Source organism: Bombus impatiens, unplaced genomic scaffold (genome assembly GCF_000188095.3).
Source record: "Bombus impatiens unplaced genomic scaffold, BIMP_2.2 scf_0637, whole genome shotgun sequence".
Lineage (NCBI taxonomy): Eukaryota > Metazoa > Arthropoda > Insecta > Hymenoptera > Apidae > Bombus > Bombus impatiens.
Window position 1 is genome coordinate 369,764 of NT_177056.1, and position 20,641 is coordinate 390,404.

The window sequence follows — 20,641 nt, forward strand, 5'->3', positions numbered from 1 at the left end:
AAGTCGTATCCTCGATGCTAAATTATAATTAATACACTGAAACTAATTTTTCGTACAACGCGTTGCATTTTTGTTATTATTCCTCTTTCTTTTTCTTATTGGAGCAAGAGAGTGGGTTGAAAGCGTTGGAAAGAAACATAGCTGGCTTCTGGTCAGCTATGCTTACGAGATTTCCTTTGGTATTTTCAATTTCGCTCGGTCTTATTTTGAAATTGAACTTACTATATACGAAGAGATCTGGTGGAAACGATCCAAGCGTGTTATTAATGTCTTGTTGCCTTTCAGAGCGCGCTATGATTGATCGTGGAAGCTTTATAACAGTGGTAGTTGCGAGAGGAGTGCACCAAAATGACTGTAACATTGTAATCAATTTCTGTGGACAGACCAGCCGATTTCTTCGTCATTCTCGCCCGAAAGAAATTATAAAACTTCGTTTCACGATATTGTCTCTTATATTCCTTTCTATGAATTCTCTCATATAGATTCTCTTAATTCTACTATTTCTGAACGAAAGGCAGTTTCAACTTGCGGTATTTCGAAACACGACTTTGGCAAATACGCCGGTACTCCGAGTGATTCCTCGATTTTTCTCTAAAACATGTATGTAGTTTTTATAACGAACGAACAAAAATTGACATCTTCGAAGATGTATATATTTTTGAAGATTTACAAACTTGTAAATCGATGACTCGAATCTGCGAATCTATTCTAACGTGAATTACACAATACGTTGTTCAATTTCAGAAAATGAATGATCGATACGACATAAAACGAGCCGCAGACTAAAGAAATTGAAAAAATAGCGAATATATGACTGCGACGAGTTTACCACTGATATTTCTTCGTGTGAGTACACACGAATAATAATAATTCCAAGACGATATTTCTCCACGGTATTACGAGTATTACTGACGCACCGATACTGTGCTTTTTTACAGTGGTAATCTAAACGAGCCACTCATGTTCTCGTCACGGATCATTAACCGTCGCTCATAAATTACATAACTAAATTATAGATTAATTGAAGAATCCACGAAGAACATGAGTCAGAAGATGTTCTAAGGCTGTAGCAATTTCTATTAATGTTATCAAAGGTTGCCACACGCACGATAAAAGCTCCAAACTAACGACTAGTCCGAAATTTCATAATATTCAATACCCTTCTACCTTTGTATTCTGTAATAGATTTTCCTCTATACTTGTAATCTTTTTCCAGTCTAATTAAACTAATTAAAACCTAAAGTAAGATAATAAATATCCATCACGGGTCATCGATCGTTCACATATTGAGATTATTCGATTATTAATTATTCGCTATAAAAGATAGGAGAAAATCGTTATTAAACAAAAAATTGTATTATGCAATAGAAATAGAGTTATATCGGCGATGTGCCTTTGCGTTCCAGCATGAGAACCATCGAAACGGAAACAATTACTTAAGCGAGCGATTAAATGACACGCCTCGATTCCTCGCCTCTCGACAAACTCGATCAAACAACCGTGAACCTGAATTTCAAATGCACTTTAAGAACATGTTACACATTCGTTCGATCGTTCGATAAGTCGATTTGAACGGTACTTTGAAATGAAAATCGTTGTCGAGAGCGTTCCTTGTTACCGAAAATACAAACATCCATTTTTTATTTAAATCTTCAAGAATATGAATGGACGATGAGAGAACAGTTTGGAAAACGAGTAAAGATTCATACGTATCGCTAAAAGATCTTTCGTGTTTCCTCCGGAAATTTGTGATACTTAAGGAAAAGTGAAGAAAATTTGTTAGCTGCAGGGGAACGTGACTGGAGCAAAAACGACCAGAAGAATGCAGCGGGGCTAAAAGCGGGGTGTCTGAAAGTGTTGCTCTACTTTCGCCAGCCTATGTACAGATACCTGGAAGAAACGAGACAGGAAAAAAGAACGATATTAAAAAGTCGAGATTTTAACTTTGATCGCAACCCTTATTGAGTGTTTTCTGCGGGGCAAACGGAAGCACGGGGTGGAGCTGTTGGTTAAAACTCATAAGTCTTCGTCGTGACTTTACGATGCCGCTCGGAAAGGCTTCTCGGTCAAACGTAGCACGCGATAAATCTTAATTCGCACGTTGAAAGCGGTGTTTAGCGTTTCCTCCCGGCTGAGATATGGCCTCCACACCGCCTAAACCGGAAGAAACCGTGAAAAACGGGGGTTGCGAGAAGCCGCGACCTCCTTTTGTATGTTTACCCTTTGCGTTCGATTTATCTTCGACTTGCGCCTTGGCCTCTCACCTTCGATAAGACATGATAACACATTTGAAATTGACATTTCGATGTTGGCTGTGATAGTCAATGGGTAGAAATTACGTGCGTCCTTTCGATATTTGTAACGTGATTTATGCGAATGTGTTGTGTCTGGTTCCGCTTTTCCACGTAGAAATGAAAAAACAATATGTTTCGTTTGCAAACGTGCTTTTTTATCTATCGATTGCTTCTATAGTATTAATTATTTTTAAGGTAAGCTAATTTCTCAATTGCGTGCATACTATAGAATTGAATATAATAATTCGATAATCGCTATGTTACATACATAGATTCTAATATATTTTAATCATAAATTTAACGAGGCGAATATTTTAATATTTGTTGCATTCCGAAATAAATCGGAGAAAATTATTACAGCAGCTTTAAAGGATCATTCAAAGTATCCCAGTATTGTTCAACACGTTCCCATAAATTGAAAATTTGTCTCTACTTTCCTTCTAAAATAATTATTAAATTAAGTGAGTGAAACGATGAAAGAGATCTCATTAACTCGAAACTGTATTACGATGCAGGTGGGTGAAACTTTATTTTCGAGCAGAGAGCCAGTTTCCGGAAAAAGACACTTAATTGATTCGACTTCGTTGATATGGAAAAATTAATTGCGGCTACGTGCGAAATTTCTGGCCATATTTCAATACATTTTTCACTCTAAACGACTGTTTCAGGAGGTCAATTTCTGCATTACATTCTTACAATCGTTACGATCTTACATTCTCTGCCACCCCTCCGATTTAAGACACTTTCCTTCCCAACGTTTTTCACTTTCAGACAACGGAATTATACATAATAAATAAAAATTAATTTGTCCGATATGTTCATGAAAATCTGGACGTAAATGCCAAGTACATTAGATCGTATTTTCTAGACTAATCGTTGAGTTATTGCGGAAAACGTTGTGTTAATAATTATATAAAAATTTCGATTAATTTTTCATATTATCCATTGCGGTAAACAGATAATGTGTTTACAAATGGAGATTTTCTAATAAATATTAAGCATTGTATTATATAGAAGCATCATTTGATCAAATTTATTCGTTAAATATATAATTTTATTAAACGTCATTTTAGTGTGATCAGTTTCCTGTTTACATTCTTAACAACTTGAATATTTTATACGTGTCGATCGCATTTGGAATCAGTTCTCTGAAACAATAATATACGCGGTAATCGACTGTTATAAATCTATGCAGATTCGTTTCAATAACGAATAGCATACGTCAAACGTGATGCGTAAAAAATGTACATCCAATTAAACAGATTACCTTACGAAATTTTTAAAACGGAGAATAAAAGGATTTATCGTGCCCATACATATTTAAAAAGCGAAATTCTTTGAATTCTTAAAATATTATAACAAGCTATTCATCGGTTGAAGTATCAAGGCCGTTGAATTACGTTGCATTGTTTAATTAATGTTGGAATGTCAATAAAGCAAATTCCATTCTCATTAAAAATAATCTTAGATATAGTGTTTATTTATAGTATACATAAATTTCAACAAAATAAGGAAAAGGGAACTAGGAAAGATTGTCTTATTGAAACGCATCAAATAACACAGTTGCAGCGGCAGAAGGTCGCAACGAACCTTGAGATCATGAATGACTAGCGCTCCTGGTGGTTGCTCTGTATAATGGCGGCGTGGAATTGACAACGTGTATTTTGGGCCACGTCCAGCGTGAAATGATAACTCATCAGCATGAACCGTTGTCTTCATTGGCCGCAAATAGATGATTTTATTTGCTTCTTTCGTCGATCGTCCAGCTAAACGAATTGTCGTCGCAATAACGAAACATTGAAAAACCGACCGGTTTATTCCTCTCGTAATAATGTTACCAATTTACCGGTAATTAAAGCTTGACGCGAGGCACGCCGGGATTCCAGTTTAATTAAACTTTTCTTCGTCGTTGGTGTTGATCGTTACATTAACGTAATGCCATTGGGACATCGTGTTCAACACGAATGCCTGCGACATTCTGCCCTTCATCTCCTTTCTTCTACGCCACCTTGTATAGCTCTCCTAATTTAGAACCTCTCGAAGACAATCATGCGCACGGCAGCAGCGCAGGAGGACATCCAGAAACCTGTTCGCCGATGTGTGCGCAAATACGATCCCTCCTGGCACGAGTTTACACGTAGAAGGTGGCTCGTCCTTTGTGTACGCGGCCAGCCAGGATTCTATGGGTACGTTCCCATGCAGACTGGTTTAACAGTGTTGTAGCCGTCGATCGACGCGCCCTCTTCCTAAAACTCCTTTGTCTCATAACCTCCAAAAATGCTGTTCACGTAAACAAGCAACAGGCAACAAGCAGCAACTTGTGCAATTGACGATAGAAACGCGAAAGTACATGGAGAAATATTGGGCAACGACCAGCAACTTTTTCAAGAAGCATGCAACATTGACAAAAAGTTGCTCGCTGTTGATTCGTTAAGGACGCAGCTTAAGGAGAACTCCCGTAAAAGTCCATAAAGCTATCAGCTATATAAATTTACTATTATCAAACAAAAGGCTTTTACGTAATTCGAATATTCATATATGGGCTGTCGTTAGCGAAGAATGCCATTTCGCGTTTGTCGTTACGTAACATTGGTGTTGCGTGGTTTTATATAACCCGCGCGATACTAACGAATGACTTTTCGAGTATGTATATATTAATCGGTCGATAGATCGCGTGTGCGACGTCCAGCGACAGGAAGAGCCCGCTAAAGGATTCCGAGAAACATCAGGGACGGCAACTTATAGCCTTTTATTTTGGACTGTTCGATGCAGTTTTCTTACGCCGTGCCCGTAACGCGTCGCATCTTTTTTCGTTTCACGGCCTACTCCATTCCTTAAGGCTCGTCTACACATTACCTAGCGAAGATTGGGCCCTTTGGCTCTGTGTACATATGTAATCTTTCCTTTTATAATTCTTATGCCGTTATTTGAAGGCTATGGTACAATGTGAAGCGAAAAAGATTAATATATTGTACATAAATTTGAGGTTTTCGAAAACTAAAGTCTGTCTTTATGGAATTTCAGCTATAATTTAGTTATATAATTGTGACAGCCATTGTTTGTTCGATAGTTAAATAAAAATTCATGACTGGTATAACTTTTTCGTTAATTTACAGTTAACCACTTTAATGGTTGCAATTCGCGGATAAAATGGGTGGAAAAAGTTTAAAAAACTCGTTAGGTTTGTTAATTAATGGCTGTGTTTGCATCGCTCACGATGGAGCGCGCGATAACGTTGATGCACCTGCCCATATTCAACTCTTTCGAGAGTTTTATCAAAAAATTTTCGGTTAATTAACAAACTCATTGACGATCTACATGGGAATATAAAAATGCCCGGATAAAAGTTTCATTTGCGCTTGCAAACAAAACAGAACGAAATATAGAATTTTATTTATAAAAATCTCAATGTGAGCATATTTTATATAATTTTTTTTTTTAATAGAATGATATTAATCAAATTGAACTTCAAAGATATGAAACATTCAAACTTTTTTCAATTAACTTAAAAAAACGCCATTTTATGTGCGATCGTTTAAAAAAATAGCTACGCCCCTATATAAATAAATAACTGGAGAAATTTTTGTCCGCTCATATTTGTTCCCGAGATATTTATATCTGAAGGTTAACGTTTCGATTTCTTGCAACGTTTTTGTCGAGGAATTCGACGAACTCGTGCGATCGAAATTCCACGTACCGCGGTCTGCTTTCAAATGTGCGCGGGAAAAAATTGGCCTCGCGAGAAATATTTGAAACACGTGAATTCAATTTACAAATAACACTCGTTCCAAACGATTTTTCAGAACGCTCTTACAACTCGCGAATACTTCAAAAAACGAACTTTCCAGGAACGACTTTTCCACGCAACCGATTATTTATTATCTATTTTCCTGCTTCATAAACATTTTTAACGCAAATGTTAAATGTACGTAATATCATTAACATAAATCACTTGGAGTACGCGTAGATATTAAACACGTGTAATAAAACATAAAATATTCTCAAGAAAGGAGAGGAAGCAGGTTCTCAAATCAAGATGGTAACAAGATGGATCAAAGAAAATTCAGAATATCTAATAAAAGATATCTAAAGAATCACGTGTTCTCTCAATGTTAGGAAAAGTGAAATATTAAAATATAATAACATAAATTCAAGACGTCTACCAAGAATTCTATTCCAAAACCTTCTCCAACCGCGCTTTCATCGTTAATCTCGATAGCCTCGGCGGTTCCGTGAGAAACAGCGATGAGAAAAGAACGAGCGCGGAATATCACGGGAGCAGCCCAATCGAAGCGTCTTCGTGCGTGCCGTGGAGAACGGCCATGTGAACAGGCCTTTACGCCTGCGAATCGCCGCCAGCGGAGACGCACGAGGGCCTTCTTTTCCTTTAGACCTGTACTTCCTCTCTTATGCACAGGCTACCCTAACACAAAGCGGCGTTTTCTACGCGACTCGGAGCCACGCTGTGCAAGGTCTCCCGTTCGTTTCCCTCCCGCTAACTCTCCTCTGGCCCTCCAACGTCCCTCGTCCGTTTTCATAGGCGTTGTTCCATCTTTGTCATACTCGAAGCTCTTTCTCAGGGCCCTCGTCGTGCCCTCTCGGTTCCTCACCTTGCTCAGCCGCGTATTCTTTTCGCCTATGCGGCCGTGTGCACGGTCATACACCGGGTGTCTTTGAACGGGAATGAATTCACTCATGCTGCATGAGTTGATAGCATTAGACTGTGGAATATTTGGTCCAGCAGGGCGATTTTCCGAAAATTTTGTTACTTTTGACCATCGTCCATTCTTGATAAAATCACTATACCGTGGAGTTTTATGAATTTATGGAAAATTTGAAGGTAAAAAGATGTGCAGAATGCATATAATACACAAAAGCATACAATACATCCAAAATAAAGTATTTAACGAGTAAAGAAAATCTCTGCCTACATCATTTTTGTAATTGTGTCCATACAAATATAAATTTATGCTATAATTTTTTAAATTTTGGTCACAACTGTTATCATTTCTCGTTTGTACACGGTATTTGCACTCGGATTAACCGGACCATTGATCTGACTATGTAAATATTCCTTCAAATACATAGCGAAATGTTCGATGAATTATTTTAGTTTTCTATTGTGTGGTTCTATACATTATGGGATTCAAATTGGTTTGATAAAAATTTATTCCTGTACTTTATTAGATTATACAGTCGTAAAGAACGTCTCATTTGATATATGATTCGATTATCGCGCTGTTGGAGTGCGCATGCGTCGAAGAATAGCAAGTCAAAAGACTTATTACTTATATATCCTGGACGTAATTTATAACCATACATTGTATTAAATTCATATTTCGTTATATTTCCTATTGTACCAACAGGATAGCTATTATAGAATATAATGTGAATATTCAGCGACATATTGCATTATCTACTTCAAAAGTGTCCCACAATTTAAAATAATTTAGTACTGTGTTACCTAGTCCTTCTACCTAGATTACGTGCTTAGGAGAAACAATTTTTTTTATCATTTTTCAAATGGCTTCTCGCTTTTCCTGAACAACTTGTTCGTGTCGTGTCAGTTTTGAAATACGTGTGCCATATGCGTATCGATTTTCACATCTATCGGAACGCACCATCGTAGAACAATCGTGAGTTAAACGGACGATAACCATGGCAGAAAACCGCGTCCAATGTCGCAGGTTGACTGTGCCTCTTGGCAACGGGACGACTGCTCCCACGAATCAGACAACAATAGTCTAATAACACCTTGCATATACTACGTTCGAGTCCCTTTATGCAAAATCTTCATCGTTACATCGTCTTCGTCGTTACATCGGTGTAACATTTCAATAAATCTCGTGAAGTCGATTAGTATTATTCGTTTCTTCGTTAAGATTTATTTTATTTAAGAAACAAAAAATTATTTTGAAAAAAAGACCGATCTCATAACCCCTATTTTCTATTTTAACTCTTCACTCCAACTCTTATTTCTTATATTTTAAAAACTCGTATTGCTTTCAAATCCATAATTTTACAAAACAAAGTACATAATCTGCCAATACATTTCACCATTATACGTATCAATTTTTACTTGAATATTACGTTTCATGCTAGTAAAAGATCCCACGATTTCCTTGTTTCAACAATTTTATCCCGCTAGATCGCTGAAATGTCACACGCTGCGCCGCGTTAAAAGACACCACCCCGTATACACGCGTCGGTGTCTACACGAGGAGCGGCACAGAGGGGCTTGAATCGTGTGCCGATACACCAATACACATCGTATGTTTGCGAGAGACGGAGAAAGGGTGCCAGCGAAAAGCAGACAGAGAAAGAACGAGAAGAAGAAGAACGGAGTTGAGTCGAGTCGAGTCGGCTGTTGCCGGCTGCGAGTTTTCCCCTCCCTCGATCCTTTGCCGCCCCTCTCCGGCTGCACCCCTCCAGCCTAGTCGCTTCAATCACCCCACGTCCCTCCGGCGAGTCGACATATTCCCCCCTCTGACCTCTCCGTACCCTTCAACAGCCCAGAGTCGAGTGGTCGCCATCGTCCTCCCTTCGATCCCCTCGTCCATCTTCTTCTTCCCCCTCTAGATTCGTCGTCTCGCTCTACTCCTCTGTCCCCTCGGCTCCTCTCGTGGCGTGCCACGACTCGTGGCGAAGTTTTAGCGTCGCCTACCTCTACTCGTGGCGTGCCTACAACTCTTAGCCGGATCTATTACGCGCAGTTTTCGTGTTCGCGCGACGTTTCGTCCTCGCAACTTCGTTCGTCGCAGCGTTTCCTTCTTTTTTTTCCTTTCTATACTAACTCTATTCTCACGATTCGCCTCTTCCCTCGTCCGTCATCTGTTTCCTCGTTCGTGTTGTACGCGGGTTCGCGCGGCGTGTGCGCTCGTGCCCGGCCGCTAGTTTTCCAGTGTGTAACACGAGCTCAGTGTGAAACGACGTCGGTTGAATACGTTTTTTCTCTCTCGTCACGCGGGTGCACCGGAAGAAAGAGAATCGCCCGATCTCGCCGGAAGCCAACGAAGCTTACCGGCTCGGCTACCGTGATTCGCGACGCGCCATCACCTAACCTCCAAACGCCTGTCTCTCGTTTTCGCGAACCGTGACAATCGGCGGCTGCGTCCTCCTGCTGGCTCCCTTGTCTCCGTGACGTTGTCTTCGATTCGATATTCACGCGGCGTTCGCGCGTTCGTTCACTTCACTGATCGTGTAGTGCGTGCGCGGAAATCATCGATCTCCGGTTTTCGAAAGTGAGACCATCTTCGCCCGATCGAGTCGTTATAATCACCGCGACATCTCGTGAAAATAAAAAAATAAGAAAATATTGTATATATCTAACCTGTGCTTCTTTGTCGTTTGTGTGCTTTGTGCCAAGGATATTCACGGTGTGTGTACAATTATTTTACTGCGTCGCCGATCTCTCTCAGGGAACACTTTTTTTTTTTGGATACGATCTTCTCGCCTGTGGGCCACGTCCTACCGTTTGCACGGTGAGTACATATATATATATATATATATACAATGTGTTTGTCATTGAAGCCGGTCGTCGTGTCCGCGTGCTGCGTCACTAAGCGACGAGTAAAGGTGCGATCGCCCGGCGAAATCTCGTTGCGGCATTCACTCGGCGTTCGCGCGTGCTCCAAAATCAGTGTGTACGTACCTCACCGGTTAGTCGTGTGATTCAAGGGCGCATGTCCAATGAACGTTCACTCGATGCTCCGTTCAAATTTACTTCGTTATTATGTAGTATTTCACGACCCATCGTTTGTTTTGCGTATTGGAATTTTTCTAAGCGTATGTAGTTAGCACGTATAGAAGTCGTACGTGTCTAGGTCACGATTATCGGCGTCGAACCGCGAAATCATAATATTTGCGCTATTCTCTGTTTACGTTTGCGCGGCGAGATTCACGGTAGACACGCGCGTTCCGTTACGCGCCAAAATCTCTTCGACGTTTCATGGCTGCGACCATGCCGGAAACACGTTTTATGGATCCGTTTGTTCCGTGTGTTTGTGCTTTTCCACGAGTTTTCGTCGAGTTTAGAGATCTTAGAAGCATGACGTACACAGAGTGACGAAGGTATTTGAAAATTAAATTTAATATATCCTTAGACTTTACTGTCTGTAATCGTACGTGTTTTGTTGGTTATATTTTGCTCCAACACGTAATAGTCTACAAAATTGCCAAGTATACATGCTCTAATCTCTATGATAGGCAGTGTATACATAACAACTATATGATTTTATACATATTTCTCCTATAATATCTAAAATATGTGCATGTATGTAATGTTTATTCGTACGTTTTACTCTATGCTCTCTCAATATGTATTCATATAATATGAACGAATTAACGTTAGATTTTTATACGTATATGTATATTCTATACAAATACAAAGGTTTACGAAGGTATTGAAAAAGTTGTGGACACCTTTTATGAATATGTCTTGTACGTAATGAAATATTTTGGAATTTTATTAGTTTTGTTACGGGATTCGGCTACCATAATTGTATTGTAAAGTTTGAAGCACATCTGAGAATATATATAGAAATTACAAGACATTTGACACAAGTATGTACTTTCCAGCGATCACAAAAGTATTTAAACAGTGAATTATGCTTTATATTAACAAACCTCAATATTCAATGGGGATATATTTAATATTTATGTGTTAATATAGTGTACTGATTTTTTACTAAATACATGTATACAGTAATATGTGTTTATATACAATTTCAGATTGACTTTAAAGATCAATATAATCATGATAATAGTTATACATGTCATACATACAATATAGAAATAAAAATTTTCTGTGTACAAATAGTTTTGTGAGCTAGTGCGTGAGATAGATAATGGTTATATGTATATGCGTTGGAGTTGGATGACGGAGTTGGAGAATTTGAATTTTACCGCCATGCCAGTGTTGTCGTTTCATAGCGGATTTCAACTGTTGCGTTTGTTTGCGCAAGAATGACGCTTAGAAAGCGGTTATTTTGTGTAAATGTAACTTCTGACGTAATTTTGAGTTTGGCGTGAAGTTGCTTACGAGGAATTAATTATTTCAGGTTACATGTTGGCGATTTATAATTTGTCAAATGAAAGCTGAAGATTATATAATACTTATTACTTTTATATTCAGGAATATGAATATATGACTATCGTTATTTACACAATTTGACTTTTAATTTTCAATTAAGATAAAAATGGATTCCATTTTAATCCGAAATTATATGGATGAAATGAAAATTACGAATGAATTCTTGTTAATGTCATTAACATGCTAAATATTCAGAAATGTTTGACGTCATTATGCTTACACAAATCAGTTCTATTTTTTGATAATTGTTAGGTATGAGGTATTTGTAATAATATTACTAGATAGTCGAGTCATTTAGTTTGTTGATATTTTATAATCATTTATTATCGAAAAGAAACGATACATACGTACGATACAACGTAATAGGACAATTTTAGCTGTTTATTATATTTCTTTTGATTCCTTTAAATCACGTCAGAACCGTTATGCCATTCTGCTGACAGTTGTGGTAAATATCCAATTTCTTATTTAGTCGGCCAATTAACAAATCTCACTCATATATCATTTCCACAGTCCGGCACCGGTATCAAATTCCATTGACGTTAACAATCCCGAGAACTGAAGCGAGATAAGCAAATTTATACTCCAAATATGCGGCACTATTCACAGTAAACTCTATTCTATTGATAATAGGATCACATGTACATATTAAATTTTTCATACGGACTGGAGCATACTTTCTCACAATTTCCTTTCTCCCATCGTTCATTGAGAAATTTCACTGGTTCATTAGCCATTGGATCGGCCGCGATATCGACGTTAATTAGAGCGAATTATCTCGGGAATTGCCGGAACGCTTGTCTCTGTTTTGATCCATTAAATGGTTGTTAGCGGGTCGCGATATCCGCGATATCTCGCGGTGGGCGGAACGATGGCAGGCGTGCGCGGCTATAAAGGACCGTATAGTTCCTGGCTGTGGCACATGCCACCACCGTATTAGCGTTACGACAACCCCAAAAGCTTCATCCTCACCGAACAAACAACAAGCAGCTTTTCCTTGATATATCGTATTTTTTAAGTAAAATAGCGTTCTAATCGAAGCAACTGCGAACTGCTTCCTGCGGATGTTGCATGCTTCTTGAAAAAATTACTGGTCGTTGCCCGATATTTCTTCGTGCTCTTTCGCGTTTCTATTGTCAGTGGCACGAGTTGCTGCTTCTTGCTTGTTTCCATTTCGGATGGTAAAGATCAGAGAAAAGTAACAGAGACGCAACGACGGAAACAGACGTTGCTTCGGTGTGCACAGTTCGTCGACTCCTCCACGATGCATTTGGATTACTTGTTGCTAGAGCAAACGTGGTTTTGAGATCCGAACGAAACGGAAACGTTACTCCGATCACGTTGCTTCAACGTGGACAAAATGTTTCTGCGAGTTGATATTTATCGGCTACTGAAACGTGCAACAACGACAGGCCGCGAAAAAATGTCTCGTTGTCGCTCCAGCGAGGACGTAGCTTAAGCTGCGCGTGTGGAGTCTGTGGGTCCAATAGCCTCGCACGTGGTGCCTCCACGCCAATATGCTCGCTCGTTGAAAAAGTATCGATCTGTCCGACTCGACCGAGATATTTTCAAGGCAGATGCTGATCTGACGGAAAGATTCGAAGAGTTAGGGTTGTTAGGAACTGGGGAACTGGAAGTTACTTTCTGGGGTAGGAGAGCGTTCCTACGTGGGACTTTTACGGGATCATGTTTGACGTGGTATTTCTTTTGTATACGGTGTATGGGATGTAGGACGTGTTTCCTTTTTACGATTTTTCGTTTCTAAGGGCGGTTTGTTTCATGATTTTGGTTTCTAATAATACCAAAAGAAATTTTGTTCTTCCATTAAAATCAATTATTTGAGTTTTCTCAACAAATTCGAATTATTCCATTTGATATGTGTTTGATGGTTAAATCGCACGATAATGTAGTAAGATTAGAAATATTTCTAAAAATTGATGTCAATTTATATAAATTAAATTTTAATGATCATTCGCCTGAGTTTCCACAGGCACTCACCTCACGTTGAAAGTCTTGCTTAATAACGTTTAAAATTGTACGAAAGCGTGACTAGCACTTCCAACAATTGAAATTTCCAATTTCTACCGATTACATATGTATGTATGTACACCGAATATGTGTATTTATTTCACGAAAATGATAGGTTGCTCGGCTTGCAGGTGAAAAGGTAACGAGATTTAACATTTTACATTTGACATTTATTAATATACGTATTCTTTTTACATCGATGAATAAAAAATGTGAAACTTTTTAAAAGGTATACTTTTCAAATATAGAGATAATAGGAATTATCGAGACTCGTACGTATATTAGTAATCTCTATCACTTTTGTCAATTTTATCGCGTAGTTCGCTAGTCGAATAAGAAAAAAGAAAAATCAAATGAAAGTTACTTTTCGAGTGCTTCGAAAGGAAATAAAGACCAAGGATTAAAATCAGCCTCGTGATGTTCCGAATAATTGAAATTATTCCGGCGCAAGTCAAAGCAAACTTCTATATAAATCGCACTAATGTGTGTCGAAACTTGGCAAGTTTTGCGTTTCGGTGAAACTTAAATTTGACTCGAGGAAAATCGATATTCTTGTTACTTAGATACTCTTCTATTTGTAATTTTCAACTCTTACCGATTGATATTTTCATTATATCGTTCGATCATCATACAGCGTTATCTTTCTAATATCAAGTAAACGTACACGCTGCAAATATCGTTTAACATTATTAGAAACATCATTGTTATTGAAACTTTATTCGGAAGAATTGGTAATTTAGGTGTTAATTTGGAATTTTCTACGCATATAATAATTTGGTTAAAAACGCAATTTAACTGAATTTAACAGTTGCGGTTGCGACCATTCCGTTCGCACGTGTAACGCGTTGGATATTTCAGTTATTCCAGAGGCGTTTGAAATGAATTTCTAATTTTGATACAGTTTTGGAATTGCACGAAATTGGACTTAAAATATGTACAAGCTTGACAAAATTTGTCGTGTTAATTGCATAGTGTTGAGCGTGAAAGTTGTTTAAAACGTTCTGACATTTCACAAATGTATTTATACTTAAATAACGAAATAGAGCAATTTCATTATTTTTTGTTGACGGCCTCTTTAATTTCTCTTTCTCTTTATAAAGAGAAAAAATCGAATTTCTAGCGAAAAGTTGGCGTGGACAATTCATATTGCTTTTGCAAGCAGTGATCAGGAATTTCTAAATCTCGGTCTTCAAAATAATCGTTGAAATTTCTATACCGATTTGCAGAAAATTTTTCATGCAGAATAGTTTCTGCGATTGCTAAAGTTTGCAATTCGTTGCAAATCAATTTCCGAAGCTTCGAAACGCTGGATCAAATCAATTTTCGAAACTTCCGAAACATTTTTTGCAATCCCATGGAAATTTTCACAATTTTTCTCATCTAAATTGAAATTTCTCAACTAATCATTCTCTGAATCAATTTTCCCAACTGTTAAACATTGCGAACTGCCTGGTTCCGAACCGGTTGCCAAAATTTCCCAAGCAAACGTGATCAAACCTTTCACCGCTCGATTATTTCGTAGTTTCCGTGCATCCTGTGCGTTGTTTGAAAATAACAAACACCGGATCGTTTGCATCGGCGTATCTACAACACCTGCCCGACCGTGCACGCTCATTAAGCTTTCTCTGAATCGTGAGAATTGACCGAGCCTCCCCTATGAATCACGCGGCCGTAGCAAAACAGGGAATGCACGATCACGGGATCAGCACGTACACCGTTCTTTATTTTGTTAACTCTAGCTGGCGCATACCGTGGCTCATTTATATTTAGAACAGCAGCTTGGCTTTCATGGAACCCGACTTTTTCAACGACATCGGTTTTCTTTATGGATTTTTCCAGTCGGAAGTTCTGTTCCTTGAATCTTACGCGTTTGGAGAGAGAGTGAGAGAGGGAGAGAGAGAGAGAGGTTTGAATAGGAGACGAGCCAGAGAATAGCTCAGCTATGTTTTATTTCTTTCTACGCAATTGGAATTTAAAATCGTGGAAAGTTGTTTATGAGAGTGTTGTTTAATCCGTGAAGCATTAGTTATACGAAACGTATTGCTCAGATGCGGCACGTAAGTATTCTAGTCGAAGTATATTGGAGTATTTTCAGTGTATTTAAATTTAGATTAGAAGGGAGGGCATGGCTTCGGGAGATTTTCAATTTAAATATGAACGAATCGATTCGGTTTCATTCGATTCTAAAGGTAGATGATTTTCGCTTGCTCGCTGATCCGATTTTGTTCTTGCTAATCTGTTCACTTTTTCACCAGCGAAATCAAATTTTCCCAATAATCAACAACTGTTTTTCAATCTCACGCGTTCGAGTAGCACGAACTCCCGAGATCCATCGCTTCCTTCGCCCTTTGCAATTCTCAAAACTACATCTCGAAACGATCAAGACTCGATCGAGCCGATAAATATTCCCTCGTTGGCAATTTCACGGTAGTTAAGGCTCGCCTTTGCCGGGTCTGTTTTCATTGAAAATTAAAGCGACGTCTGTTACAGTTGCAATTTCCCTCCCGCGAGAAGACGGGTGCCGTCCCCAAAGAACGATGCCATTGTCAATAGAAACTGGCTTTAAACCGGCAATCAGAGCGTACCTTCCTGCGAGCTAAACATGCTCGTCGCGTTGTTGCGTTACAGTCACCGCCTAAAGAAACTCTTTGTACGTAACAGGCCTCTTCGAGCGTTAGAAACGTCGTCTTCTATAGATATAGTTGTGTTTCGCACGCTTGTATAAACAGTCTGCTGTGTATTATGCTGGCTCTACATTAGACAAATAGAGGATTCGTTCGGTACAATGGTGGAAGAATGATTAGAGTTTGAAGTTCGGTTTATTTTTAGCGTGTTTTGGGAATCGAACATGGCGAAGATCTCTGTTTGGCTTCGATAGGAATTAAAATTTTTCGAAGAAGAATTATAAATTGTTTATAATTTGAACAATGATCCTCGGTTGATATTATTATATCTACGTATACAGTGGTTATAAAAGCTATTTGTACACCACTGTGTTTATTATTGCATTTATACATTAATTAATAGTTTATACATGTTTATACATTTCTGGGAAATCTCAGGTTTCGCAAATTTAAATACGTATATGCGAAAATGTATAAGATATTAAAAATCCAGCACTTGTGACATTTAGTAGATGAAACAAATTTCTGTTTAGATTCCATGTCTTTAATTATTTTCGCAAAAAATAAATCCTTCTGAAAAACAGCTTTGTCAAACACACTGAAATCTGTAAAAACGACTCAGTAGCCCAAAGGTAGTGATTTTCCTAACGAAACGAAAGTCTCCGCGATGCAACACGAGAAGAGTTGATTTAAATTCCTCTGGGTGGAAGACAAACTTTTCTTTAAATTCTGTCTGTAATTAGTCGCGAAGTCATCGCGTTTCCCTTTGCCATGTTTTTTGCGAGAAAGAGAGAGAAAGCGAAATTTCGCTACCGATACTTTTTATAGTTGATTAAACGAGGAAATTAAGCATCGACTACGAGTCTTGCGGTAAATACATGCAACGCAGTTCGTGCTGCTAGAAAAAAATGAAATAAACAGCGTGTTGCTTGCGTAATTGAGAGTAATTAGCATACCGTCAGCCTTTTAAGTACGACGTCGATGATTTGATGGATTAAAGTCGCCTTCGAAATTTTTTACTCGTAATAATAACGATAATTTTCAAGAAATAATAATCAGGTTTGAGAATAAACGAACGGATGAATGAAATATTAACAAGTAAAATGGTGTTCGAATGGATCAAGAATTATCATTCTAGAGTTATTTATGTACATGTTGATTCTTTTATTAGACGATGCTTCTTTTTCACGTTTAAAACATTCCTCGATGGTTAGATTACATCGGAAGATTTCAATAATTATCTAATAACTTTGCCTATTTATTCGTTCCGCTTTAATGTTCCAACATTCCAACGTAAATCTGTCTTATACAAGCGAGTAAACTATGCACTTGAGTTTTTCAAATTACAAGTTCAATCTATTATCGTATTAATATCGTATTGATCTACTAGATCGAATCTACTAGAGTCCATATCTATTATTATATTATCGTATAATATCGTCGGAGAAAAAGTCTATCCGGGGAAGGTTAAACGATTCTCCTAGCAAGGAATATTTCACCCTCGTCGTTCTTCCACAAAGTTCCACGTATAAAAAGAAATGAAAGGAAGCTTGATAAAAATGCGTCCAGAAAGTCGGGTTCTATCGTCGGAACGAGAACGTTCGAGGAGCTTCGAGGCTTGTCTGCGTTCCTGAATTACAGAAGAAAAAAGACGAATTCTCGAGTTAAAAACCGGTTCCAGATGCGTGGTACCACGGGGCCAGCCAGTGGCAAAAAGGGATCCTTCTAGCGGCTAAAAACCGTCGGGCGGCATCGAAACAGGTGGCCCTTGCGTCATCCGTGAAAATAACTTTCCATTTCACCAGAGTACGAGCCACGGGAATTGGCGTACTCGAGATCCGGCGTCATAGTTATTCGTATCGTCAGTCGGACTGCACAGATGCATATAGTAGCTCATGAAAGCATACCAACACTTAACACGGAATTCTTTAGGTACGAACACATCACGCGTATTATACGAATCGCGACTTTCTTCCATCAAATGATAAGAGAAGATCTATAAAAAATTGAGAGGGCTCACGAAAATTACGTGAAACGTAAAAAAAAGCCTGTAGCCTAAAATCTAGGAAACATGTCTAAAATCTGCAAGACGTATAGAATACTTACAAGATACGTAGAAAGTGTAGAAAACGTCTAAACAGCGTGTAAACTCTAGAGAAATTGCAAAGACCGCGGAAATCAGAAGTATTTTTTTTTTAACTCAACGGGGAAATAACTCGCCATAAAACATAAGAAAGTAAGAAAGGTGACCGCTTGACCGCTAAAATAAAAGGTCCGAGACAAAGAGTAGGGAGAAGGAGCTCCGACAGAGAGCGATAATTAATTAAATAAACCATCGGTTTTATTCATTGGTTGCGGTTTTGCGATAACACACACACAGCCGCCACTCGAAACCACGTCAAACCCTTCGGATTAATTTATTTCCCCGTTCTCCTTTGTTCGATTTAATCACATTTTCGCTGGTCTCGAAACGAGCGTAGGAAAAACAGCATTTTCGAGCGGGCACACCCGATAAATTGGATCTGGTCGATGATCGTGAACGCCGTGGTTCAAATATTTATTACTCGTACGCGTTTACTATTTTGCCTGTCGTGTCTACCCTCGGTCGCGTTATTTAGGTTGCTCTCGTGTTCCGCGTTTTATCGATTGCATTTTATCGAATCGGCGACCTGAAATTTGCCGTATCGTCGTCGTTCGAACGATCAGTTTTAGTTTCGACTCGACAAAAGGACAAACTAAAGGAAGTAGGCTGCAGTTTTTTTATTTTTTATTTTTCTATTCTTTTACTTGTTTATTCTTGTTGTTTTTGCGTAGAAAGGTTTAACGTCGTATCGACAACCAGATTCATTAGCGACCAGATGCTCTGTGAGTGGACTTTGCAAAATTCGAATCGATTAGGTTTGTTTTGTTACTCGATTGACGTTACGTTTCTCCTACCTTTTTAATTTCGTTTCTGTAATTCGGTTTTTAATCTATTAATTGGCTCATTTTGCGACCAGGAATTATCTTCTCCAATTATGGAATTATAGAATTGGGATAATCGCAAAATGAAACGATAATATAGATGAATTTCAATTTCGCTCAGTTTTGATCCTTGCAGCTGTAAATATAATATAATTTCATTTTAACGAAAAAGATAGTTCGTTATTTTGGATAAACGAAGACACATAGGAGTTGGACAAGTTTATTAATATTATAATTTTATTTTTCGTATACTATACTATATTACAAGTTATATTATAAACTTGTTTCTCTCTCGAAGAAAATCTGAATTTAGCAACACGATATCGATGGAATGTTTTCAATCGAGTCTACACCTTTTTTCAATTCAATGGAAGAATAACTCACGAACAAAAAAAAAAAAAAGAAAAAAAGAGGAAAAAACTGATACGAGACTATTTCTCATACATATGTAAATTCGCAGTTGAACCGAAAATTCATGAAATCGATTTCTGTCGCTATTATTGTTGGCCATTGTCGTCGCGACGGAGACGCTTATCGTCATGCAAATTTCGTATCGGCGGAGAAGAAAAAAAAAAACTTTCCGCTAGCGAACGTTGTACGTCTTCGGCATGGCTGAGGAAGCACGTGCGACACTAGTTGCTTCTTCTCTCAGTCAAGGTCGCGTAACTTCCACGATGTAATCCATCAAGTTCCTTTCTCTCTTCCCACACGACGAGTTTCACTGGATTTTTCACTCGATTTCGTTCTCCGTCTTCTTTGTGAAAATATTTCTTTTCCTCGTTATATGTGCGATGATCGTATTTACGCAATTTCAATCAAGTCTTGCCTACGATACACATAACGTCCGTATACAGCGCGAGTATTGCAAATGCCGTAATCTTAGACGAAATTCCCGGATAAAAACGTCTTATCATTTCTCTTATCTGCAAAGATTTTTCTGTCCCGCTAAACGTTTTCTTACTTCATCTTACGTTCTTCTATTTTACTCGAGAAATTTTTTCCCATGTTCTATATACACAACCTTATACCCTAATATATCCTCTCTTCCAATTAAGATTTTTCGTCGTGCATAAAAATGACGATTGAAAAATACAGAAAATATACGTTGCCTTTGAAGCAACCTTGTTCTTCGTTTTGTAGAAAAATTTTGATTTAAAAGCCGCAAAAAATTCCGTTTTCCCTCGTTTAGAGCGCAGAATGCGGGAATATATCACGAAGCCACCATTAAAGTCATCACGTTCACAGAACGAGATCCGATGGAATTAATGGGAGTAAAAATAACCGATTTCGGGTCGATTTACACGAGAAAAAAACCATGTTGTATTCTCGATTCCCCTTCTGTATTATGTTTTTTTACGGGATAATTGATGCGATATGGGTGGAACCGTTAGCTGGATGAAATCCAGATCGTGGATTTCGTAGAGCGAATTTTTTTCACGTGGGTGGTGAGTTATAGTGGTTGCTGTGGCTAAAAATATGTAGAGGGTGTGGGGACACGCGGTTCAAAAAATCGGGCAGATTTTTATTGGTGTTTATCGTTGATTATTTTCGTGCATGGCCGATTGCATAAGTCAGAAGTGTCGTAGTTCGAGCTGAATGGTTTTACGAGATCTCGACTTTTGTACCTTTCTTTTAACTTC

At 38.3% G+C, this 20,641-nt stretch overlaps 1 protein-coding gene across 13 annotated transcripts in view; it reads left to right on the forward strand.

Moving 5' to 3' along the window:
- The window catches only part of LOC100745429 (polypyrimidine tract-binding protein 2), a 423,740-nt gene that overhangs the window by 93,790 nt on the left and 309,309 nt on the right, over positions 1-20,641 (forward strand). For 5 of the 13 annotated variants that reach the window (XM_012389114.3, XM_033322436.1, XM_012389122.3 and 2 more), the window contains exon 1: positions 8,925-9,775. The exons of 7 other annotated variants lie outside the window; for them this stretch is intronic. The gene's annotated coding sequence lies outside the window, so the exon portion shown is untranslated. Of the gene's footprint in view, positions 1-8,923; positions 9,776-20,641 lie in introns of those variants that run through there. One more of the 13 variants, XM_033322437.1, reaches the window with a different exon arrangement.